General features: G+C 34.3%; 2 pseudogenes across 2 annotated transcripts; both read left to right on the top strand.

The window, feature by feature from the left end:
• Positions 1–84: 84 nt before the first annotated feature.
• LOC309647469 (NACHT, LRR and PYD domains-containing protein 12 pseudogene) lies at positions 85–25,740 on the top strand (annotated as a pseudogene). Its single transcript has one exon. The product of its transcript is annotated as an NACHT, LRR and PYD domains-containing protein 12 pseudogene (transcript).
• LOC309647554 (NACHT, LRR and PYD domains-containing protein 12 pseudogene) lies at positions 6,098–25,740 on the top strand (annotated as a pseudogene). The gene is made up of 2 exons: positions 6,098–6,111; positions 6,230–25,740. The product of its transcript is annotated as an NACHT, LRR and PYD domains-containing protein 12 pseudogene (transcript).
• Positions 25,741–27,725: the final 1,985 nt, after the last annotated feature.

Below are 27,725 nucleotides of genomic sequence, written 5' to 3'. Positions count from 1 at the left end.
CAGTGTGCAATATTGTGAGATGCAAAATTTGCTCACCTTTTGTACTCAAACTATTGCCCTAAATTGATGGAATTTCTCTAATAAATTTGCTTGGTACTGGAGTATACAGATATTCTTTATCTTACAGCGGTCAAGTTTATTAAATAAAACGTTTTTCACATTTGGAAGTTTTTTCCTTCCTGTTGAAGAAATCTTTTCCCTTTCAAATTTAATGAAGACATTCTTTCATATTGCCTTTTAAATATTTTCTTTTACATATTATTTTTAATCTGTCTGAAATTTACTTTTCTTTTTATTGTGAGTTAGGGAAACTATTCTTTCCAAATGAATGACCAATTATTTCAGTATTCTTTTTTGAGTTGTACATCCTTTCCTCCCTGGTATATAATGCAACTTCTTTCATACATCAACTATTTATTTATGTGTAACTCTGTTTCTAAGTTCTATTTTGTGTCCCACTGATTTATTTTTCTATAGTTGCTGAACACTTTAAATCATGATAACTACATAGCTCTGGATTTTTATTAATTTATCTTGCTCAGTATGCACTAGGATTTCAATATCTGGTAATTTGTCATTTTACTCACTTCCAGAAAAATTTATCCAGTATATATTTAATATATTTTCCTATTTTCATTATTTTTTATGTAAGTCTAATTAGAAGTATGTCAGAACTATTCATTACTGTTAACTCTATTCAATATACCTATGAAGATGTTGTTCATGTACCTTTATATCTTTGTTGCATTCTGTTTCTTGACTAATATTTTCCATTTTACTAATTTCACCTTCAGCCGGGCCTGTTCTATTATGTTACCAACTCATCCATTGGATATATTATTTTAGTTGTTATATTTTTTTTTCTAAAGTTTCTATTTAATTATATTTCCTGTTTGTTTTGCATTCTGATATTTTTTTCTTATCCAGTTTTAAAACTCTCTCTTTCAATTTAAAATATCTACCCATTGTCATTTTATATTTTATACGGATAATTCCAGCATTAATAATACTTTGTGTCACAATCCATAAGAGGAAGACATTTTTGGAGGGAATATTGAGAGTTTTGCTTTTTTCTAAAACAAATTTTATTTTTATTGGAACTGGGGTCTTCTACTTAACAGAGTCCAATGAGATTTAAATTTTATGCTTGGAATTTCCAAGATCATGTAGGGTTTATTATTTCAGTCATAGGACTCATTTGAGTGAAGATTTATGTCAACAACTTCTCTGAATAATTCATTTTATTAATATTTTTCCACTTAATACCAGGCCAAGCAACTACATTTCCTTAATTTTTTTCATTTACAGGTGAAATGCTTTTTGTAAGCCTATTTTTTACTGAAACTATAATCTCTGCAGTCCCAACTTAATGCAGAGGACTCAGCATCACTTTTACTACTTTCTAAACATTCAAGTCTTAAAAATCAGCTTCACTGCGTAAAGCTATTCTACCCCAAAGCACAGGAAGAATCTGGCCTCAGGACCCATGTTTACTTTCCATTCTGTTCTCAGCTTTACTAAATTATTTTGGGGTTTTGCTTATTCCCTTATTTTCTTATGATCTCATTAGTATACTTTAATGTATGTTTGTTATAATATTTCTAAAATCTATGTGTTTTGTGCTGAGAGAGTATATCAGTCAGGGTGGCCTACATTATACTTAGAAAACAGAATATCCTAGTGTGATCTTAACATAACTAGGCTTTATTTTTCCACGTGAAACATCTTGGTGTGCTAATTCATAAGGACAGAGTGCCCAAGGTTCTTGCCCAGCAATTAAATGCTGTTTTTCATGCTACTTCTACCAATAAATCATAGTTAGAGTCACATGGCCCTGTCATTTGTGCAATTGTGTGATTGCAAGCCTCCCATATACCTAAAGAGAAGTTAAACCAGATATAGAAGGGCATTAAAAGGCTTTACCATAAATCACATGTTTGGTTCTCTTTTCTTTCTATGTATAAAACATACTAAACATCTTCCCCAAGGAGGCAGTTTACAACACCTTCCATTCATGAGACAGCTCAAAATCTAGTACCTCTGGGTTATGAGACTTAGTCTCTATTAGAACAGTTGCATCCACATCAGCTTCACCTGTGTCTTTTCTTGATCCAGGAACTTATATACTAACAGGACAAATTATCTTCTCATCACAAATGCAATATAGAGAGGTGGATTGTGTTCTGCAGAACTACTAGATCTCCAATCTGGGAAAAGAAACAAATGGAAACTTGCATCGGTCCCTGGTCTATATCAATCCTTAAATCCCTCTGAGCCAAAATTGTCATGGTTTTCACCTCAGGACTGGACAACGTTCCTTAATTAGACTGTTCCTGCTCCCTGAAAATGGCCCTGAATGCCATTCTTCCTGGGTCCCTCTGAGAGATTCTCCTCTGCCTTTAGCCACTTTGGCTTCTGTGAAATAAGCATTGGGCAATGTCAATCTTTTGAGAGCAAAGCATATGTCTCAGACGTTCTGCCTGTAAGTAGTTAGAAGTCCAAGAATTATTTTGTGCCTTACAGTATCTATTAATATTTTAGGAATTTTACATATTTGATCTCAGTTATCTATATATGAAAATAGCTAAAAGAAGAAAGTTCTTTGAGATAATTCTCAAATTTGCTATATTGCTTTACTTCTTGCTGCCTCTACAATAGACCCAAATATAGGTACCCTGAGCTTAAATGTCTTTGATTTGGGGATTTTACCACTAGCCTCAACCTGAGTCACCTTATGCAGTTAAAAATACTAGACCTTACACAATAGTAAGGCCATGCTTGTACTGAGGCATCTTAATCCATTCAGGTTTTAACCATGGGTCATAAAATACTAATTTTTTTTTCATATTGCTAAATTTTAATAAATATTTATAGCTCAAATCTTGTTTTTTTTTTTCTTCTTTTTTTCTGGAATAATGAGACAGTAAGGTAAAAAATAATTTCTTCTTATGAACCTACAGGACTTCAATTATCTTGCCTGTCTATTCTTAATTCTTCTTCTTAATTCTGATAAGCTGGGGTTTCTATTGTTTTTTTGTTTTGTTTTGTTTTTCCTGAGCTCTTCTTTTTCTGGCAGTACCTTATCAAATACAACAAACAACAACAAATGTGTTCTATTAATAGTGTTTTCACACTTCTTGTCCCAGAGTTAAAATTTCACGAGATACGTGGTATTTTAGTGTATTGCCAGTGATAATTTTACTTTTTTCTGCTACTGTATAACATTTATCATTATTTTCCAGATTCCAATATTCATATCTTCTGTGCAAACTGAAGAACCATGCCCATGGACAACCTTCTTCAGGTACGAATATCTATTTCAATCAGGAGAGAGTTATTCTGTGATGATAATCAGCCTCAAAATCTCAGTGGCATATAGCAGCAAAGTTTTATTTCTTGGCCAATACTTATTAATGGTGCAAGGGTTGGATACTACTGTAAAAGTCCATCTTCTTGTCACCATGGCCAGCGATATCCCACATGGTATGACACTAACTAGCTTGGATCCCAGAACAAATTTAAAATGTAGAAAAGAAATAAATTCTTGTTGCTTCAAGGTATGGAGGTTTGGGAAATGTTTGTTAACATGTCATCAACTAGACTATTGTTACTTATTTTATACAGAGTAAATTTTGAAGTATCTAATTTTTCCTATAGCTGGAAAGGGAAAACATTTTGGTGTCCTTTCATATAGGTTTTCTGCCTCTCTTAATATTGGCAATATCATTTTAGTTTTCTGTAAATGTTAAGACTTTGATACTACTATATTTGAAATCACCCCAGCTCCAATTAAAATAAATATTATCTATAATTGTTATTTCTCATAGGCAATAAGCTATATAACCACTTCCATCTTCAAGCACAGATAGAAACACATTCATAGGCAGAATTCCTAACCATACATTCTACACTGACAGCGCTAGTTATAGTATCACTACAAATTTCTATTTTAACTCTATTTTCTTGGATTAATCTTTTATGGTTATGTAACTATAAAAATGTTTAAAGTAGGTCAGAGAGAATCATTACAATGCCTGTGTAGGCATAAGCTCAGTCTTACAGAGAGAAGAGCTGGGTCTTACCCCTTTGCTGGCTTGCTGGCCACTCTACTTTAGTCCAACAGTCTCCATGGATCACTCATGGAATAAAGAACCAGCTACTAGTGAAAAGCAATAGAATTATTAAAACCTTTATTAGATTTAACCTCAGGATCTTACCAGAAATTGAAAAAAATACTATAGAAATAAATAGCAAATAAATATTAGTTTTGAACTTCATTTTATTAAATTAACACTTTCTTCATTCTTAAAACAATCTTGTGTGATAAGGGTAAAAATATGTCCCAATTTAAATGTGGGTAAACAGAATCTGTAGAGTTTGAGTTTCCTGGTATCAAAATTTATAAAATATAAAGTAGGCACTGTGTCTCTTCTCCTCTGACTGCATGTCTTATCCCACATTCTTTTTCACTCCTATCATACCCAGTCTTTAAAAGAACCATTATTATTTATTGGTCATTTCAAATAGAAATATCCTGACCGTTGACCCCAATTTGGACAAACCTTAGTTGTAGAAATAGCTGCTATTCTTGCTTTCATTGGCTTTAATATGACTGCATTACTTCCTCCACCAGGGAATGTGATGTTAAAATGTATTTTTTATTAATACTGGCATTGACACCTTGTCTAAACATTGTGGGTAGTAGGATCTTCTCCTTGGATTAATGATACTTGATATACTAGAATAAATTCTACAAAATTTAACAGATAAACGTGCTTAAAAGAAAACAGTATTGTCCTCCACTTATGTTACACATACCCAATAAATAAAATGAAAGCAATAGAGAAGAGTAGTTGTATATTTTCATAAAATACACCTAAGTCAGAATTTATCAGAGAAACAGAAGCAATATGGGCTTATGTATATTATACATTAGTGAAATACAAAGATATATATAAAGTGATTTATTATATATAAATTATTATATATTAAATATAAAGAGATTTATTATAAGGAATTGGCTCATGTGATTGTGGGGACTAGGAAGTCTGAAATCTGTAGAGCAGACCGGCTAGGATCTCTAACAGGAGCTGAGGTTGCAATCCTGAGCAAAATTTTTCTAGGAAACTTGTTTTTGCCATTATGGCCTTCAACTGATTGGATGAGGCTCATCCACATTTTTTAGGGTAATTTCCTTTACTTATTGAACTGCTTGTCAATGTTAGAAACATCTACAAAATACCTTCACAGAAATACCTAGACTAGTGTTTGATTAAATAATTAGAAAAAATTATTAATTATTACTTTATTAATTTAATTATTAGAATAATTAAATAATTAGAATCTAGGGCCTATCTATGTTGATACATAAAATCAACCATCACACCAACTATTGTGAATTGCCTTCTATGTCACTTTATCTGCTCTAACAACATTTAATGGCTTATTTAGAGTTAGAAATTAGCAATTTGAATAATGGTATGAGAGGTAAGGAGCACCATGAAGCCATTGTACACTGCTGTCCTGGAGTGGGCAGCAGGGATGGACAAATTCATGCTGGTCCAGAAGGTGATATTGGACTGGACCAATGGGAGGCTCTTCTAAGACAAGTTTGATTGTCTTTTCTACATCAACTGAAGAGAGATGAACTAGAGCACCTCAGAGCAAAGCATGCAAGACCTTACCTCCAGTTGCCGGTCAGAGCCCAGCGTGCCCTACCGGGGGCTTGTCTGAGTTTCTGAGTGCCTCCTTTTCATCATAAATGGCTTTGAGGAGCTCAAGTCCTCTTTCTACAACCGCCAGGGACCCTGGTGCCTCTGTTGGGAGGAAAAACAGCTCACAGAGCTTCTCATTAACAGTCTGATTCAGAATAAGCTGCTGCCTTGGTTGTCTTTGCTCATCATTGCCAGGCCATGGCTTTGGAGAAGCTCCATCACTTGCTCCAGCATCCTAAGAATGTGGAGATCCTGGGCTTCTCTGACACAGAAAGGAAGAAGTACTTCTACACATATTTCCACAATGTTAAGCAGGCTGGTAAACCCTTCAATTTCGTGAAAAACAACAAGTCCCTTTTCACTCTATGATTTGTCTCCACCATATGTTGGGTCATTTGTACCTGGTTCAAGCAGCAATTAGAAAGTGGCAGGGGGGATTTTGAGACAGACATCCAGGACACCACAGCAGTTTACATGCTCTACCTCTGAGTCTGCCAGGGACCTCAATTTTCCAGCCCTTGCTCTTTGGTGGCATATGGTCTTGGGAATCAGAAAATCCCATTTGAGGAGCAGGACTTCCAGAAGCATGGCTTGATGGGATGGATATCTCTTCCTCCCTCAAGGTGATCATCTTCCATAAGGATATCAACTGTGCAGTGTTCTACAGCTTCATCCACTTGAGTTTCCAGGAGCTCTCTGAGGCCATGTACTATATCCTGGATGTTGGGGAGAGTGAGTCCAGCCCAGAGCAGAATGTGAGGATGCTGTTGGCTGAGTAGGGTTTTCAGAAAAGAGCTTCTTGGCACTCCCCATGTGAATGAGGAAACAAGAAGCTACCTTGAGAAAAGTCTTTGCTAGAAGGTCTCCCCTGGCATCAAGGTCGCACTATTGGAGTGAATCCAAAGCAAAGCTCAGAGTGAGAGCTCTACCTGCAGCAGGGTTTCTAGTAGCTCTTTAGCTGCTTTTATGAGATCCAGGAAGATGAATTTATCCAACAGGCCCTGAGCCACTTCCGAGTGGTCGTGGTCAGCAATATCACCCCCAAGGTTTCCTCCTTTTTGTGTGATGAACTGCAGGAGCATCCCAGTGCTGCACTGGTACAGGGCTGCCTACAGTGTGGATGAAGAAGAGGGGTGAGATGGACTTCTGGGTCCAGATGCTGTTGGCATAGTCAGCCAAGAGGAATGTTTGGCCAGACATCTACAATGAACAGCTTGCTGATGCTCTAAGCTCTAATCCAAATCTGATAGAGCAGGTTTTGTATTGCAATGCTCTGAGAAGCTGCGGGGTGAAGCTTCTCTGTCAAAGACTCAGACACCCCAAATGCAAACTTCAGAATTGAGGCTGAAGAGGTGCTGAGTTTCTAGCCCTGCCTATCAGGACCTCACAGCAGCTCTGATATCCAATAAGAATTTAATAAGGATGGACCTAAGGAGCAATGACTTGGGGTTGCCAGGCATGGAACTGCTCTGTGAGGGGCTCCAGCATCCCAAATGCATCCTGCAGATGATTCAGTTGAGGAAGTGTCCTCTGGAGGTTGTGGCTTGCCAAGACACTGCCTCCTTGCTCAGCACCAAATCCACTGGAGGATTTGGATCTGAGGCTTTTCTGTTAAGCTTGAGCCACCCAGTCATTGGCTGAGGATCTTGCAGTTGAAGATTTGCCAAGTCACTGCTGCTGCCTGTGAAGACCTGACTTCCACTCTCAGTGTGAATCAGAGCCTGGCAGAGTAAGATCTAAACTTGAATGACCTGGGGAACCCAAATGCTGCTGCTGTATGAGGGTTTCAGGCATCCAATTAAACTCCAGACCCTCTGGTTAGGCATTTGCTGGCTCAGTTCTGCAGCCTTTGAGTGTCTCTCTGCTATGCCCTCGGCCAACCACCACCTCTGGGAGTTGGATCTGAGTTTGAATGACCTGGGAAACTGGGGCACATGTTTGCTGTGTGAGGGCCTGTGACACACCACCTGTGGACTCCAGAAACTATGGCTGGATAGCTGTGGGCTCATAAGCAGAGATTTGAGGTTTCTCTTCTAGCCTGGGGGTTAACCAGACAATGACAGAGTTTATCTGACCAACAACATGCTGGGAAACACAGGTGTCAGGCTGCTATGATAGAGCCTAAGTCATCCCAGCTGCAAACTTCAAGTCCTCTGGTTATTTGGAACAAGCCTTAAGAAAATGACCCACGGAAGACTGGCAGCACTCCACCTAATAAAACCTTACTTAGACGTCAGCTGCCGAATCGTTCTATCTACTGCTTCTTCTCTTGAAGTAAGAAGGGAGGAAGATCATCCCAGGACCTGCTAATCAACATAATGATAAGGCCTTTTATTTCCTCAAGAGACAAATTCATATGCAGAATAAATCCTTTCTGCTTGGGGTTTATGTAATCATCATGTGGCTGAGCTTGGAGTTTTAGTCTGAAGAATCTTGGTGCCATGGAGAGAATTTAGAGAAAGGTCCCAGATGATTCTAGAGCAGAAGCTCACAGCTGAGAGTGAATTTGCTCCACCAGGGGGCACTTGGCAATGACAGGAGACATTGGGGTGGGGGAAGCTACTGGTATCTAGTGGGTAGAGGCCAGGAATCCTGCAAATATCCTAAAATGCACAAGGCAACTCCTACAGCAAAGTATTTGGCATACATGTCAATTGTGTCAAAGTCGAAAAACCCTATTCTCAAAGATTAATGGTGCAATAAAGATAGCAGAGAGTCTGGAACACTGGTGAATCTCAGAATGCTTGTTATGCCAACAGCCCCAATAACAAAACTTGCAATCTTGTTTTTCACTATGATTCTGACCCCTGTCTGGAGCCAATTGGACCATGGTTGGACACCTGCCATTGTTAGCCAACTATGGGCCAGCCAATAATTTATACCATGCTTTGGATGAAAACATGAATGGAATCAACCAGGATTTTACTATCGGGAATTTGAGCTAGGAAACTTCAGACAAACTAATGATTGTTGGGAAACATCACAAGAATTCCATGAGCATGCCATGCTGAATCCATAGTGAAGATGTCTAGAAAGACCAAAATTTACTGGGAAGTGGAAGAAATTTGTAGAGATAAAAAATTTAGTGACCTTGTAACTTATGAAATATTGAAAAGGAAGTAACTCAGATTCTGAAGACATCATTCCTGTGGATATCAATAAATGTTCCATGATTACTCACATTAAATAAATAAAGTATGTTGATATTGAAACATGTAAATTAGCTATTTGAGTAAGACATTTATTAGGTTCTTAAAACTTAGTGTATTTTTTTTTAGAAGAAACTGAACAGAATCTTCAAAATGCATACATCAAGAAATTTAATTAGCTACGAAGGTGAAAAGCGAGTTTTGTATTTATCATTTGTGTGACAGAAGTCACTGATTTTTGTTTTTGTTTCTTTTTTTCACAAGGGAAGTAGATTTTCTTGTTACTGACAGTACAAGAGATTTTTCCATATTTCATTTATATTTTTCCCTTATCTTCATCTGATACATTTTAAAGTTATTTAATGTGCATCTATAACTTTTGTCCTTTCAAAGGTTTTAATAAAAGTGTGGTGACATATTCTGAGTGTTCAATTCCCTTATAATACACTGAATAATGATTGATTCTAAGAAGCAATTTGGTTCAAAAAATGACCAACTATTCAACACTTATAGCACCTTTAAATTAGAAAATTTGCTAATTGGATTTGTGCTTTTCTAAATCTAAGTAAAATGTGTGAATCATTTCTTGCAAAATCACTTTATTATAATTATTTTGTCTTAGAAAAATGATGTAGGCAAATACTTTGTGCACATTCTGAAAATTACATACTATCATATGAAGTACAAATAAAGCTGTATATTTTATGTACACTCACAATTTTGTAGATGATAGTAATGATTTGAAAATATTAACTTGACTTCAATTTTGGCAAATTCTAATTTTGGCAAACACTAAGTCTGGCAAATTATGCTAACATTTCATCAAAACATTTCCTTCTTCATCCATAGTTATAGGATTATAGCCAAGCACAAGATAGAGAACATTCCTTAGCCTCTCTTGCACTGAGATGTGACATTGTGACTAAGTTCTCTCTTATAGAATGGGAACAGAAATGATGTATTTTTAACAGAGTGTATTTGACTCCTCCGCCCTCTCTTTTCCCCTCTCCTGAAAGAATGCAAACTATAGCAAAGCTTATGAATAAAGGAGACAAAGATGGGAGGATCTGAGTCTGTTGAGAAGAGCTACTTGCTGCCCTTGATCACCTTTCCTGTATTGTTAAATGAATGATAAATAAAATTAAGGATGTTTGTGCCATACTTTTGTTATTTTTTTAGAGTATTTTAATGTAACCTAACTGATTTCCTATATTAATTTCCTGAGGCTGCTGTAACAAATTACCACAAATGGGGTTGTTTAACATGTCAGAAATATATTCTCTCACAATTCTGCAGACTAGAAGTCCAAAATTAGGTTTTAGCATACTACTTTCCCTCTGGAGGCTCTAGAGGAGATTTCTTCTTTGCCTTTTCCAGTTTCTGGTCTTGTGATGCATCACTCCAATTCTGCCTCCATCTTTAACGTGACCTTCTTTTCTTTTTCCCTATCTCACTTTCGTGTGCTTCTTTATAAGGATTCTTATCACTGAATTTAGGAGAATAATCTCACCTCAAGATCTTAATCTAATTACATCTGCAAAGTATGCTTTTTTCTAAATAATATTATTCAGATGTTCTTGGGGTTAGGATGTAGACATTCAATCTACCACAGTACCTTTAAGAAATGTTATGGGATTTTGTATTTTTTCCACTCTGTAGTTGTACTATCTATAATGTATTGTATAGATCATATAAACATTCAATAAAGAATGCTTAAGTCTTTAAGTGGAGCCTTTCACAATTTTGTGTATCAGTTACAAATGGGAGTTCATAGTTTCTAACTTAACTGACATTAAAGTAAGATTTATCTGTAATGAATGAAATTAGAAAAATAGCAAATAAAAAGAGTAAATAATTGAATTATAAGTCTGTTTTTTACTTTCTTTTCTTTCTAGGAATGAGAGATTTACATAAAAAGAGATTAAAATGCTAACAATTCCACTGCAGAAGTGGATCACTATAACATGATGTTAGAATGGAACTCTTTGTATCTCAGTTTCAGCTGAAGCATAAACACAATGAGAACCAAGAATTCTCGAGACAGAAAATGAAAAATTTTTTAAAAGAGGGGAATCGCTAAAGAGGATTTAATTTGAAAAGAAGTCTTTGTGGCTTTCTCCAGGATAAGAACAGGAGATAGGAATGAAAGAATGCAATTTCTAATTCAATTATAATGAATAGGCTTCAACAGAGCGATTCAGAGCATGTGCTATGTGCTCTTGAAATTGAAGGCCAAGAAGGACTATTTCCTGACCCATGCTTGGGAAAGATCAAATTACCTGTAAGGTAGCAGGGTAAATGCCACATCTGCCAAATAGCTGTTCTTCCTTCTGGGAGTGATTAATAAGTGCATGAATCCCAGTGAGTTCTTGCAGTAGTGTCAGCCTGACCTCATTTTAGAATGGAGTCTGCCCAAGAGGGAAGTCTGACATAGTAAAGAATCCCAGCAGTAAGAGAGTTACTGAGGAATGAGCTGCAGAGGAAGCAGAGACAAGGCCCACACAATCAGAAGGGTCTGGAGGGATCAGACTCTGAAGAACCCACAAAAACATCCACAGGGCAAAGTCATTCTTAAACATCTGCCACATCTAGAGTGCACCAAGCTTCTTACAACATTTCAAGTAGATTAAGAATTGCCTGTGTGTCAATCTAACTTCTCCTCCTCCTGCTCTGAGAAAGGGGATGGGAGCTGTGAATGAGAAAGAAAAGCAAATGTCCATGGCCCTTCCCAGGAAGGAGGTGGCAACCCTACAATAAGAAACAACTGGGAAATGAGGGTGGGGTGGGGGATTTACTGCAAATGAATACAGTTTTCTGTTAAAACACGTATTTATAACACAAGAATTTGTTCATGCACATTTGATAATCAGGTGAATAAAACCACAAAAATGGAAATCATGTTAGCTGTTAATTTTCTCTAAGCTACCAAGCAACACTAGATGTAGGGAAGTGAATACTTCCTAGTCCTTCTCTTGCCCTTTCACTGACTTTTCTGTAACCATCCACTCCAACAGTGAGAAAATCTAGCTTCCACCTCCCACCATAAATTTACTTAGTTGTTTAAATCCAGTATGATGTATAGTCATTTCAGAATTGTTAATTCATACCCCCATGGAAAAAACCTTTCTCAACCAGATTGCAGTACTGGTGTGGAGTTCCCTTTGCTTTCGGTTTTTTTATTTTCCACTCAATTCCAAAGTTAATTAAGTTGGCTCCTTTTTATCTCACCTTATTTGGTGAGATGGTTTCACACATTTGTAAGGCAGTTAGGTTTTTCTTTTTGGTCACATTCTTTATTCCATTCTGGAATCCTCTGACTTCCTTAATTAAAAAAAAAAAAATACATGCATTAAAGTCCATTCTTTGTGCTTTAAAGTTCTGTAGATGGGTTAGGGTCATGTATATCCAGTTATAATATCATACAAAATATTTTAAAATAAAATTCCTTTTCACTGTCTTATAAATAGAATTCCTCTTTGCTTTACCTATTCAATATATTCCTTTCAACTCCTGGCAACCACTGATGTGTTTACTATCTCAGCAGTTTTTAATTTTTCCATAATGTCATATAAATGGAATCATACAGTATTCAGCCTTTCAGACTGATTTCTTTCACTTAGCAGTGAACATTTAAGATTAACCCATATCCTTGTTTGGGCTTATTAAGTTAACCCTTTTTTAATTGCTGAGTAATACTGCACTATACATATGTACTCCTGTTTGGTTTTTGTTGTTGTTTTTTGTTTGTTTTTTTAATTTATTCACCTATTGAAGGGCATCTTGGTTTATTCCAACTAGTGATAATTATTATTAAAATTGCTATAAACTTTCAGATTTTTGTGTGGACATACATTTTCAAATCAGTTGGATAAATATCTACAAGCATGATTGCTGGATCACAGGTTAAGACAAAATTTAGCCTTCTAAGAAACTGCCAAACTGTCTTCCAAAGTGGGCGAACAACTTTGCATTCCCAGTGAATGAGAGTTTCTGTTACTTCACATTCTTGTCAGAAACTAATATTGTCAGATTAAGGAAGTTATCAATTCTAGTTGGTCTATACTAGTATCTCATTGTTTTCATTTGGAATTTAATGACAAATGATATTGAGCATCTTTTCATATGCTTCTTTGTCATCTGTATATCTTTGACATCTTAGTGAGATTTTTTTTTCAGCTGATTTGCCCATTTTTAACTAGAATTTTAAATTTCTTATTGTGGAATTTTAAGAATTGTTTTTGTATTTTGAATAGGTGCCTGTATTAGAGTTTTTCAGAGAAATAGACCTGTAGAATATAGGAGATAATGATAGATAGATAGATAATAGATGGATGGATAAGTAGATAGATAGATATAAAGGAGATTTACTATCAGGAATTGGTCTCATGCAATTATGGAGACTGAGGACTCCTACAATATGCCAAGTTCAAGCTCGATACCCAGGAAAACCGGGAGGTTGTAATTCAATATGAATTTGAAGGCCTGAGAACCAGGGGAGCCACTGGTATGAAACACACTCCAAGGGACAGAGAAGAAATGAGATGTCCCATCTCAAACACCGAGGCAGAAAAAAAGGGATGAATTTCTCCTTCCACGTTTTGATCTATTCAAGCCCTCATCTGATTGGATGATGCCTCACTGGGGAGGTCAATATACTGAGTCCACCAATTCAAATGACAATCTCATCTGAAAACACCCTCACAGACATTCCCAGATAAAATGTTTAATCTGAGCAATACTGGGCAGTTGAATTGACACATAAAACTAACCATCTGATAAAGATCAGATATGTGTTTTACATATATCTTCTCCCAATTCGTGGCTTGCCTTTTCATTCTCTTAACATTCTCTTTCATAAAGCAGAAACTTTCATTCTTATATAGTCCAATTTATCAATTTTTTAATGTATCATGCTTTTGGTGTCATATCTAAAACCTCATCAACAAGATTATGTAGAGTTTCCCCTTGTTTCCTTCTAGAAATTTTATAGTTTTTCCTTTGACATTTATATCTCAGGTGCATTTTAAGACAATTTTTTGAAAGGTGTAAGGTCTGTATCTAAGGTTTTTTGTTTGTTTTTTTTTTTAGATATTGATTTACAATTAATTGTTCCAGCATCATTTGTTGAAATGACTATTCTTCTCCCATTGATTTGCTTTTGTGTCTTTATAAGAAATCAGTTTTAGCTATATGTTCATGAGTTTATTTTCTTGACTCTCCATTATCTTGCACTGATCCATATGTCTATCATTTTGCCAATACCACACATTTTATTACTAAGTTTTATGGGAATTATTGGAAATATTGTGGCTTCTCAAACTTTTTTCATCTTCTTCAGTATTGTTTTGGTTATTCCAAGTCTTTTGGCTTACCACAGAATTAAGTGTATTGAAATAGAGAATCTATTTGCCAGGTAAAACAGTTGCTTAGGAATCATTAGAGAGTTTGAAAGGGGAAGAAATAATATATTTATAAACATGTATATTTGGAATCTGGAATAGGTTTTTATGCAAAATATTTTGGCAAACTTATCTAACCACTTAACACTAAGTATGAAAAAATAAACCATAATAGATTCTTGTAATCTATGATAAAGCTAAAAGTACATGCTAAAATTAATACAATACCATCATTACTCTGAAACATATTCCCTTAGTTGATTTGCTAGAGTGTGTCCTGTAACAGCCAGGGACTTTGGAAGTAAATATATTCCTGTCCTGACTTAGTCATCATGGCACTGGGAGAACTTGGAGACATTTACTTCTGAGTTCCCCATCTTTAAATGCAATTAATATTGCACACACTCAGCCAAATGTTTTAAGCATAATTTAGTTATATTTTACATTTTAATACTAAAGAAAATTAAAACTATATCTTAATGTACAAATTAATGTGGACATCATACTCTCATGAATTTACAAGTAGATAAATTAAATCTCAGTGTTGGTTCTACCCCAAGAAGGTAAATTGATAAATGACTAAAAATTATTAGCGATAATTCCTACACAAGAACTGTGAACTTGCTTAACTTGCATCTGGGATTCTTAAATTAATGTTTTCTTTTGGGAAATACTCAATACATTTTCTTATGTTAAATTGATGCAGTCATCAGTGTGGATAGTCATTTTTCATGTCTGCTCTTTAACCACTAGTATGATACACAGTTTTATTATTTCACATGAATTATTTCACATTTTCTCCATACTCAGTAAACAACTGCCTCAAATGTTCACTTCTGCAAACTAAGATAAATTGTAATGTCAGAAGTGCTTCCCTTTCCTTTAATTTAGTGTGGTTAGAATCTGTGTCTCTTTCTAAAATTCTTATTTTTTGAAGTTTAAATTTGTGTACCCTTTTGAAAAGAATAGAATCAGCTAACTTGATAGAAATGAATATTTCTCAAGTAAAAGCTGAAATTGCCCAGAGATAGTTAATCTCATTCTCAAAGATTTTCTAGTATATTAGTTGACTGTATGTTCCATTAAGTATGCACTCTGAGGAGCTGAATGAATTCATGTATTAATAGCTTTACTTCGTTAGTAAATCTATATTCATACCACAAGATTTCATAAAATTGCCGTTTTAGTATGAATAACAAGAGCAGTTGTGTAACAAGGGCATTAAGCTGTTTAGTGAACTGGAATACTGAAGTTAAATTAATAGTTTAGCATGTTTACATATCAGGAAGAATATGAAAATTAAGTCCAAATAAACACTAAGAGAATGGCAAATGGATCAACAAACTATCAGTAAATGAATGTTTGTATGTTGCATAATGCAAAACTGTTTTCAGTGATGCACTTAACTATTGCACAACTAATTCATGAATATACATTATGTATATCCTATACTATTAGAGCTATAAGCATTTAATGTCAAATTTGTGCAGAATATATTACCTATGCGCTTCAAAAAATTAAATAGCTAATCAAAACATGAAATATTTTACTTCATTTCTTTTTGCCAGCAGAGAAATTATTAGTTAGCATCTTTGCTTAAAAGAATGAACATTCTATGCAAAGCCACAAATTTGCTTTTGCTAAGGCAATTAGAACTCTTAGACATTCCTGTCAATCTAAGTGGAGTGTATGGCTGCAATTTACAGTTTGCAGTAAAGATTCAAAAGTTGATAAGTTATATAATTGGCCTAGTTGCTTGTGATTGTACATTTTAAATCACATCCAGTCCTCCGTTGGAAGTAGTCTAGCATCCATACTTGGAAAACTGGGAAATCAGCTCTCTTCAAAGGGATTTGGATCATGGAAGTAACAATTAAGTCATCACTGAATAAAAGATATATTTGGAAGTAGTGCACAGGGAGTTGAGATACCTGTAAATGTAATCAAATTTGACAGATTTGTATTTCATCTCATAATTAACTTGCAGGGAAACCACAATGTAGGTGAGTGTTTTTCAATCTTGACCAAAGGTTACAGTCCCCTGGGACATTAAAACAAAACAAAACTCACAATGATTATTCAGAATCTCTTACTGTGGGCCCCAGATATTTGTTTTTTTCTAGGAAAAAAAAATGCTATCTAGTTTATTTCATCATTCTTATTTCCAATACCTGAATGCTGACACCTGTGCAATCCTAGAAATTAAAAGAGTAATAGTACATCAATTATACCAATTTTCTCTTCTGATATTGGGGATATTAATGAAAATAATAGAGACTAAAATTCTAACAAATACATGCTAGCAGTGTAAATTGAAGTAAATTTTCAACTTTCTTAACCTGAGCGGAACTGGGAATGGGGAAGTAGAGACTTGGCTGCATTTTAATGCTTAAAAATACCCTTCCCCGACAAGGTGAAATGAGAATGAAAAAGAGGGAGAAAATCCTATCACCAAAAATATCTATGTATATTGTTATTTTCCCCCACAAAATTTCTTCTACTATATTGGGCTTAATGTGAAAATTGGGGGACATGTTGTCCTGAGATTTTACAAGCGTTTTGAATTTGCTCCAGACAAAACAAATGTGACAGTCAGACCCTTGATGCCATGAGCATGCCTGATTTGTGTCAAACAGTAAAGATGCATGATATCAGGTGTCTATGTGATTGAATTGTTTCAAATCCAATTACCTTCAAAGTCTAATAAAAATTTCAAATTCAAATCTAAACACCAATGAATAATCATTTAAAAACATAATTATCTATTAATAACTACTTAACAATTGTTTTCCATTTTTTGAATACCTGTAACAAGGAATATTAGGGCGGTAATTAAGAAGGTTAGCTCTAAGTTGCAATGACCTTATTCGAGATTGCCCTATGTCCCTGGTTATTGTTATATGTAATCTTCGTAAAAATATTATTTAGGTTTGGTGCTCTTTTTCCTTGTCTTTTTTCCATTCCAAATTAGAACAAAAACTGAGACTCAATTTCATGTCTGTGGGAAGGAGTTAACCCTATCTTTGACTGTCTAATTTGAGCATTTAAATGTCATGGGGCAGAGCATGGGACACAGCATCCATTTAAAAATAATACACTGTCTCTTTGGAGATAGCACTGTCATTTATTTTCATTTTACTGAGGCGTCTCTCTTTAAATTGAAATACTTATTAAAGGGAAAAGTGCAACTCCCTGAGACATGTAACCAAAGGATGAGATTTCTTAATTCACATCTTATCTGAAACACATTCTCCCACCTATTTCAGTGTGGTAGGTTATAAGCTGCATTTTAAAACACAGTGTCTTGATCAAACTATTGAGCCTCGAGAGAAAGAGGTTCTTGTTTAAGCTAAAAATTTATTATTCATTGTTCATCTTCCCATACATTATGCATTCTATTCATTGGTCATGCTCACTGTGCTTCTTTAAAAAATAATCCATAACAAAAGTATACTAGACTAGTATATAAAATTTGTTTCTGCTTCTTCAGGTCAAAGCTATGGGAAAGTGATATGAAATGATTATCTCTTGAAACAATTTTTATGAAGAAGCACTCTTGCTTTTTACTTTACTAAGTAAACCTAGCTTTAGATTATATTACTTCAAAATGTCTTCAATGGCAGTATAGAATATGTTTCCATACAAGTGTTAGAATTAGACTGAATAACAACTATTATCTTATGTGAGCATGTATATCTTTTGTTCATTGATATTGGGGTGGGGGCGGGGTGAGTGTTAAAAGGATATTTGTGTACCTGGAGGAAATGTAGATATATGATGCTTTGTATAGGAACATACTAAAAGCATTGTTAATTTTCAATAAGAATTTTTTTAATGACAAAGCAGGTACATAAGGGCGATTAGACTATATGTCTGAGTTATAAAAAAAGGAATTCTCCAACAGGAGGAATTGCTGTTATGTTAAGAAGAGCTATTTAAAAAGATACATAATTGAAGGAAATCATGAATTAAAGGCAGAGTAAGACTTTTTGATGCTGTTCACATACCTTCAGTGAAGGAGGAAAATAGTCTCATGCAAAGGACAGAATTTTAAGTGCTTTTTCTTTAATTTTAGAGAAATGAAAAGACATATATCAGTTGTTATTCAAAAATGACATCTGCTCTGTCAAAAGTAATATTAAAAAAAGCTAAATTTTCCAGCTAGAGTTACAGTAGATAATATAACAATTTTTTAGCAAGTAATTTATTTGCTTAATTTTAAAAACATTTAATAAATTTTGTTTGAGTGGCTCTTAATGCTATATTATCCTTAATGTATTTTCTTTCTTGCAGAGGGTAAACTAGAAATTATTGTCATCATGATTTATGGGAAAATATCAGGTGTCTGATATTTTCAGAAATATCACCTTTATTAGAATTTAAATTTATGAATAAAATATTCCAACAAAATCTTGTTGGAAGATAATATGACATTTATTTTTGCCTTCAACAGGAACCACAAATAAACTTACTAATTAACTCTTCCTATTAGTTTATCTATTTAAAAGGTTTTTTTGAATATTTAACAATGTCATGTGATCAGAGGCTTTATGAGTGACTGAACAGGCTCATAATTATATTCGGTATTTGATCAATGAGTGAGTTAATTACACAGAAACAATTTGAATCTCTTGGTTCCTAGTGAAAATAGCAACTCCTACCTGTTTTATGTTAGATTTTTTTTAATCTAGAAGAAATTAGGAGAAGAAAACTCCTCTATATGGGAATATAATTGGTAGCTTTGACTTAAGCTGTACCAAATACTATTCTCTAATTTCCTCTGTATTGAAATGTTTTGTTTATAAAGCAGTAGAAGCAGATATCCAACTTAAAAATGATCCTGTATTACCAGAGATGACCAACTTTAAGATTTGATTTTAAAATACTATCTAATTGTTGTTTTAATTTTCATGTTTTTTTCTACCAGGAAATTCTCAGATTTAGTGTCTATTGGAACATTTTCCTTTTCTTAATTACCTGTTTTATTTTCTGAAAATTACCAATTACATGATCTTTTCTATCTCTTTTTTTTAATGCCTTATAAGTACCCTGATTATATATAATGAAGCCCCTTCCTCATATATTTTTCTTTTTTCTTCTTTAGTCTGACATTTTCATTATACTTTTAAAGGATTATAAATATATATTTTGATATACAAATTTAAAAAAATTCAGAGTTCAGTATCTCCATCCTTTCTATATGGATTCTAAAACATGATTAATTCATATTCATGAACTGAAGGCACTATTTTTCCTCCTTTTAGAGAATTATCAATCAGAGTGAATAATATTACCCTCAAGGCCCATCCATGTTGTCACAAATGGCAAGATTTCATTTTTTTCTAAGTAGTATTCCACTGTGTATATATATCACATCTTCTTTATCCATTAATCCATTGATGGGTTTTAGTTTGTTTCTGTATCTTGGCTATTGTGAATAATGCTGCAATGAACATAAGGGTGCTTATATCTTTTCAAATTAGTGTTTTCTTTGTCTTTGGATAAATACCCAGTAGCGAAAATGTTGGATCATATGGTAGCTGTTTTTTCAAAGTTTTTGAGGACCCTCCATACTGTTTTCCATAGTGGCTGTACAAATTTTCATTACCACCAATAGTGTACAAAAGTTTCCTTTTCTCTACATCATCGCCAACATGTACTTGTAGTGCATTCTGATGGGTGTGAGGTGATATCTCATTGTGTTCTTAATTTGCATTTCTCTGATGGTTAGTGATGTTGAGCATCTTTTCATGTGCTTATTGGCCATCCGTATGTCTTTTGAAAAATGTCTATTCAGATCCTCTGCCTATTTTTAATCAGAAAGCATCAGACCTAATACATGTCAATTTTATTTATAAATTAAAGCATCCCTTACTCAGAAACTTCTAAATCTAACATTGTCATATATTAGGATCCTGAGAATATTGGGTTTATTTCTGAATGGTAAATCTGTTTCACTTATGTATGTTTGTATTTATTTGTTAACCTTTTACTTTTTGGTTGTAATAACAGAATAATAAGACTTGAAAACCTAAGACAAAACTCTCCTTTTCAAATAATCTTTTCATTCATAAAAAGTTATTTTTTCTTTGGGAGATACGAATTTCTTTGAAAAAATATTTTACCTCACTGATTGTGAACTTCTTTGTTGACATATGGTAAGAGTGCCTTTTAAATTTTCCTACTTGATTATAATTACTATTACAAACATCAGTAAAATAATAAAAACAATAGATCCACCAGAAATATAGATCCATTCAGAAATGAACTTAAACCAGCAAAATCAGTCGGCTACTTTCACTGGTGACATTTTTAGCCAATTAATATTTATTTCTACGCAGTAAGTATGACTCAAGAATAAAATCAATAGGATTGAGGGACAATCACAATAATCAGGCACACTGATAATAGCAAAAATATATTCAAGCAGTTTTTCCATGCTGTGGTTTACTTAAAGAGCATATGTAGATAAGCATGAAGTTTAAGGCATGAGGAGAAAACTCTCTACAAGAACATTTATTTTAAGAAATTATATGCACCCTTCAAAAAAGAATATCAAAAAGAAAATCTCATTTTAAGTAATTATTTTAATGAAGCATTTGCATAAATGTATGACCTATTTAGGAAATTACGAGACTAAGGTATGAAGAGACACATTGATCTTAGTAACATTGTAAATATTAACTGATATTAAATCTGGGAAGACAGAATTTCTAAGTGAAACTAACACATGGGGATAATTTCCAGAATTCGGGAGTATTTTGAGTCCATGACGTTAATAAAATTAATCTATAATGGATAGTATTTGTTATTCACAAAGTAATATAAGTCAAGGTAAAACAAATGTGAGGCTGATGGCATTGTACCAAAAATACATTGTAAATATATGGTGAATTCATATGTAAAAACACAGAACATAATCATAAACAATGCATTCTTTGATTCAGTACATTTATCCTGATGTGTAATTATGCATTCATTGTTAAAACCCTCTGACTGATGCATGAACATCACAGTAATCTGTAAGCACCAAAAGAGCGGGGATATTATATCAAATTTGTGCCATATGCCCAGACAGAATGCTGAAACACTTACTAGCTGCAAGTCATTCCTTGAGCAAAAATGTAACTTCTTTCACTTTCAACATATCCTCTGTAAAATTAAAATACTAGTAGTATCTACCTTGTTGTGTTCTTTAGATCAGTAATGAAATAATTCATGTAAGATATTTAGCAGAGTTCCTGGAGCTTAGTAAGCAGTCAATACATGCTAGCTCTTTACTGAATTCCTTCCATGTTCCTTGCTCAAAATTGATCATTTTTAAATGTTGATAAAATATTGTTTCCACTCTAAAGTATCTCATGGCCTATGTTGCTGTGCAGTAGGAAAGATCTACAGATAAACAATAATTGCATTACATAGTTTTCCAAGACAAGCTTGCACTTTATTGTTAAATAAGACAAAGAAGGAGTAACACTTTCTGCAGATCAAGGAGCTGTAGAATATTTTAATACTTATCTGATGAGATCTTTGAATCAATCCTGAAAAGATAGCGTGAATTTTGTAAAAGAAAGCTAGTTAAGAAATTTTTCCTTGATTTTGTTTCTAGAAACTAGCTAGATGGTAGCAATACTAGATAACAGTGTATCCTTAGAAAAGCTGTACTGAACAGAAACAGATCTGTGACCAGAGTGGTGGTATTGGGTGGTGTTGAGGGTAGGAAATTACAAGCTTTGTTAATCAACCTTCTCTTAATAGTGATATGGCTTCTATATTTTTCCTCTTCTGTGAAAAATAATGACTGATGTTTATGTATAATGAAAGGCTTCTGATAATAAGCTGCATTGTAACATGTTCTCAAAGTTTTCCATCTACAAGTTGAGTTGTGCTTCTACCAAAAGTCAATTACACTCATTATTAAATGTGCTTTATGCTAGTTTTAATAATTTTTAATTGACTAATATAATTGAGTATTAGTAAAATGATGGAATATAACTATTGAAAGTAAGGGGTTATGCTTTTATAGAAAGTAAATAGAGTCAGTTGGGAAGATTATATCAAGAGAAGTGGAGAGCCACCAAAACAAATACTGAGTGCTATAAATATAAAATAAATGGAAAATTATTTTTAAAATTGTATGCACATGGATTTATTTGCAAATATCTATAAGTTTTTACTTCTTTATAAGTAGTATGAAATTATAAAAGTAGATGGTGCTATACTGAATGTGTTCTATTTATTTTTTGATTACAGGAATTTTACAGAAGTTGATTGATTGATTAGAAACTTAGGTCAATGAACCATACACAATAAAAGGCCTGAGACTTACATCAGAAAATTGGAGAATGGAGGAATATATATTGTTCAGCTAGGCTAAATATTGTGGCAAACAACACTAGAATTTCAGTAGATTGTCATAATAAAGTGTATTTCTAACAGAAGATACAGTTGATTAGAGATCAATGGGTCACTTTCATGCAATCATTCTGGTGTCCAGTTTTCTTCCATTAATTCACTCCACTATACCCTGTGGCCTCCAAGTCTTCTGATGCATCCTCTATCTTGCTGGCAGCAGAGGAAAGAGAACAAGATGAGTCCTCCTCCTCTCTTATCCACTTCAACTAGGAGTGACCACCATCACTTCCACACATATTCCACGTACAAGAACGACTCAAAGCAAAGGCCTTGTGAAACCTAGTTTAGTGGTGTACTCATAGGGAAGAAGAGAGACCTGATATTAGCTTGGACCAGCAGTCTCTACCACAGTATATTAAATTTGTCTTCGAAATAATTAGTCCAGATATTGGGCATGTGGTTAAAGATCAATCATCTTTCTTTCTCCAGAATTGTTTTTGGAATTCAGCTGAGATGAAGGAATCTACTCATATCAAGAGGTAACAAAATAAACGTGTAGCTTAGAGTTTCCTGGACCTTTGTTTCTAGCATCTGGAATAAGCGGGTTAAGAGAAAGTGGACACCTAGAGATAAACTGAGGCATGCTAATGAGATTTAGTGGTGACAGAATATATATTATCAGTTTCCTCCTTTCTCTCCTTCCTCCAAGGTATTATATTTATTTGTGCTATATTGAATGAGGACTAACCAATTGTCAGGCATTGTTATCTTAGTGTGGGGAATGCAACTGTGAACAAATGGTATCCTTTCTCTAATCTGTTTTATATTCTTATGTGGGGATACACAAAATAAATACATATAAATTCATAAACAATATAACATAATGGTAGAGTTAATGCATGTTAAAAATTAAAAAAACAGAATGAAGTGATTGAGAGTGAGTTGATGGTGGGAGTAATTTAGATTGGACAGTTAGAATGTAAGAGTTTGAGTCAAGATCTGAACAACGTATACAGTCAACCAAAGGGAGGTCAGGGAGCAAACCAAAGAGTAAACAAAGGAAACAACTAGTCGAAGACTAAGAATTGGGGGGATCTCAATGAATTCAAGAAACATAAAAACGATCTGGGTGCTGGAATTCAGGAAGATAGGGAGATAAGAATAGGCTACATGTCCAATGAGGTCAGCATGTTTGTAATCACATTGGACCTTATGGGCAATCAAAGACCACTAGGGGATTTATATTAGGATACTGTAGTTATCTGATTAAGTTTTACAAAATCTCAGTAGGCACCAAATGGAGGGGGAGAAAGGAAACTAGTTAGAAAGCTATTTTAATATTCCAGGCAACAAATGACAGTAGTTCAAACTGGAATTATGAAGAAAGATTAAAAATTAAAAAATGAAATTTAAGCTCTAATAAATTCTTCCTTTGTCCTAAACTACGGTGAATTGAATTTTGCCTATTGCAACCAAGAGTGTTAACTAATCAAGTAGTATCTGCTTCTGCTGTGAAGCCGTGTAAGATAATAGATGAAAATGTCCATTGATTTTGGAAGTAAATAGAAGGGAGTTGATGTCAGTTGTGGATATATTTATTTTAGCAAACCACTAAAAACCACCTTTGATATTCTTGTGAAAATGTTCAAAATTTGAACTACAGTAGACGACAAACATTTATATAAAAATTCTCCAAAATTGTCAATATGGAAATTAGGTGAGGTCTCTGGGGTTTCATTTTATGGAATGAAATAGTCTCATATCGTGTGTAAATTAATCAAATTAAAATATGAGATGTTGTTTACAAAATTCTGCATAAAGGAAAATAGAAATGATGTCTAATGTGTTAGATATAATAACTGGGATTTAAAATTTCTTAACAATATCAGAATGATGATTTAAATTTAGCAAACTGAATTAATAGCATTTTAAAAGAAACTTTAAAAACACTACATTAATTTATATGATATGACAGGGCATGAACTTGGATTAATAGCTTATTTGAATAATATTTGAGGTTCTAGAAGTTGATGAGCTCAATATGAGTTCTAACTATCCCACTGATTGATAGAATGAAAGTGAAATTAGTTAATGTTAACAGACATACATGTTTAAATAAATTATTCAAAATTCTCTGTGGAGTATTAGACCATTTATGTTTGCCATAATTTAAAATGGACATAGGTAACAATCAAAGCATCTCCTATAGTGTGTGAAACTAAGATTTATGAGAAATTGAGGATTAAGAGATTTGCAGATAGTATAAGAACATGGTATCTGAGTTAAGTTGACTTAAAATTTTCCCATGTTAAATACTTTTTACATATTGTTCCAGAAAAAAACCTGGAGTAATTGGTAGGAAAAGTAAAATGGTGCAATATGAAAGGAGACCAATTCAGTTGAAAATAGGGAAGCACCTAGTAGGATTCTTAATTCTCTGTCTCAATTACTTTCAAGAGTAGGCTGCTCTTTCATTATAAATATTTAAAGCCAGGGCAGTTATCAGTTCAAGAGAATGGAGAAAGCATGTAAAATTGAAGGTGGATGGTTAAGTAGAACCTCAGGTCTTTTCAAATCTTCACTTTCCACGTTTCTCTAATACCATGTGGTAGATGATAGATGGATAGATAGATAAACTGATTGATCAAATGGAAGAAATATTACACAACCCAGAATAAAATACAACAAAGACAAAAAATGATATAGAATAAGCTGGATTTACAATGCATTTAAGCCACACTGTATTGACTTCTCACCATTCCTTTCATTTATTGAGTGAAATCATGTTTCCTGTTCCTATATTAAAAAAAAAAAAAAGCAAGTCTTATCTAGATAAGAATTCTGGCAACCTCTGTAGGACATCTAATTAATCTTATGAGGCAGACATTCTGTTGACAAGTTTTAAAGACAGATTCAATTCAACCTTTATAATGCCAGACGAAGATATTAATCAAGATTCTGAATTGATCCAGTGATAAGTTTTTACCCGTCTTGCAGCTCAAGTAGTTTCAGGCAGGGCACCTAAAGTGGGAAAGAGCATTATTGGATCCTATAATCTCCTACTAGTTGCTTCTCTTCTTACTGCTATCTCTTGCCAGCAGTTCCATTGATTTTCTTTTTTTTTTAATAAATTTATTTATTTATTTATTTTTGGCTGTGTTGGGTCCTCGTTGCTGCACGCGGGCTTTCTCTAGTTGCGGCAAGGGGGGGCTACACTTCATTGCAGTGCTCATGCTTCTCACTGCAGTGGCTTCTCTTGTTGTGGAGCACAGGCTTTAGGTGCACGGGTTTCAGAAGTTGTGGCATGCAGGCTCAGGAGTTGTGGTACATGGGCTCAGTAGTTGTGGCTCGCAGTCTCTAGAACCCAGGCTCAGTAGTTGTGGCACATGGGCTTAATTGTTCCGTGGTATGAGGGTTTTCCTGGACCAGAGCTTGAACCCGTGTCCCCTGCATTGGCAGGAGATTCTTAACCACTGCGCCACCAGGGAAGTCCCTGTTCCATTAATTTTTATGAAATGAGAGGCACAGATATACGGCAGTTTCATTAAATACTTTCATTAAGTACTTTCATTAGTACTGTCCTAAGCTTACTTCATTCTATATGAACCTCACTGTTTAAGATGACTCTTTGTCTCCTGGGACACAATTTTGAGGCTATTCAGACATTTCTGCTAGACTGGTTCAAGTGCCTTTCCCTTCACTCTTGCAGATTCTTCTGTATTCTAGGGAGTCAGTTGATAATTCATCCTCAATTTCAGCTCACTTACTTCCAGTTTCTTGCTACTGGGTTCCTTATACCCATCTTTGTGGCCCTGTAGGCCCTGTTGCTTCTCTTTCTCATGGGGACCACAACTCAACTTCTAGAAACATACATTTAACCCTTGCCCGATAAACCATAGGAAAGTTGACAAATCCCATAGTAATGATGCTTCTCAGCTTTGGCACCAAAACTGTCAGAGAAACTCTTGCCCTCAATGCTTCTCAGGCTGAAGTCAAATTCTAGACCACTCTGAACCCAACTAGTGTTTGTCACCTATTAAGCTTTTTTAGGTCCCTCTCAAAGCCCTGCTCTTTACTAGGTTTGAGGTAATAGTACTAGCACTAGGTTTCCCATGATGGGATGTGGAAGGAACATAGTGAAGTCTTCTCCTAAAATACCATCCTCACAAAATGATCTCACTCATTCTCTCAAAACTTTTGTATTTTCAAAGTATACGAGGGTGTTCAAGATTAAAGAAACAGTTCATAGGCAAATTATTCAAAAATCAGTACATGGTTATTTGGTAAATTATTTTCAAATATTGTGTCTATTTTATCTTGGTGTCCAGTATAAACTTCTGATATAAAATCCTGTTTTAAAGAGAATCATTGAGAGAAAAGCTAGCTGCATGTAGGTAGATCTACGATCTTAACATGAGGATAATAGACATTTTAAAAGGAGAAAACAGAATCAGGAAAAATAAATAATTCCTATTTAAAGATTATTCACCTGCAAAATTGAATGCTCAGATTAGAAGGGTACATTACATCAAGGATAACACACAGAAAATGATCATATTCATATATCCCTTGGTAAAATTCCTATAATAGAAGAATAAATAGAAAAGTATTATAGGTTTCTAGATGTAGAGAAAATATTGCTTAGAGAGCCTGAAATAGGTGACCAAACCAGTTACTTCTTTCAAAATTACTGCATTAAATAATCTTTCACACCTTTTTTTTTTTTTTTTCATTAGAGATACACCTTAAGAGCATTCTCTCTACCTTTTCCTGTCAGGGTTTATTTGAACTTCAGTTTATTGCACATGTGTTATTTGGAGCTTTCCTTAACGATGATTCTAAGTATACATTTTGCCTTACTTCTGTTTTGAACTACCAGTTCACTAGATCTCTTTTTTGTCTTATCTCTTTATTTTTTTGGAACAAGTCCCAGTACCTCCCTGACAAGAAGAGTGCATAAAAAACAGAGTCGTAGAAAACAAACTTATGGTTGCCAAAGGAGAAAGCAGGAGAAGAGCTAAATTAAGAGCATAGGATTAACAAATACACACCACTACGTGTAAAATAGATAAACAACAAGGATTTACTGTGCAGCACAGGGAATTATG

The sequence above is a fragment of the Balaenoptera physalus genome (assembly GCF_965194825.1).
Source record: "Balaenoptera physalus genome assembly, chromosome: 18".
NCBI classification, from domain to species: Eukaryota; Metazoa; Chordata; class Mammalia; order Artiodactyla; family Balaenopteridae; genus Balaenoptera; species Balaenoptera physalus.
The sequence above is the reverse complement of the archived record's forward strand: the minus strand, read 5'-3'. Positions and strand labels throughout refer to the sequence as shown.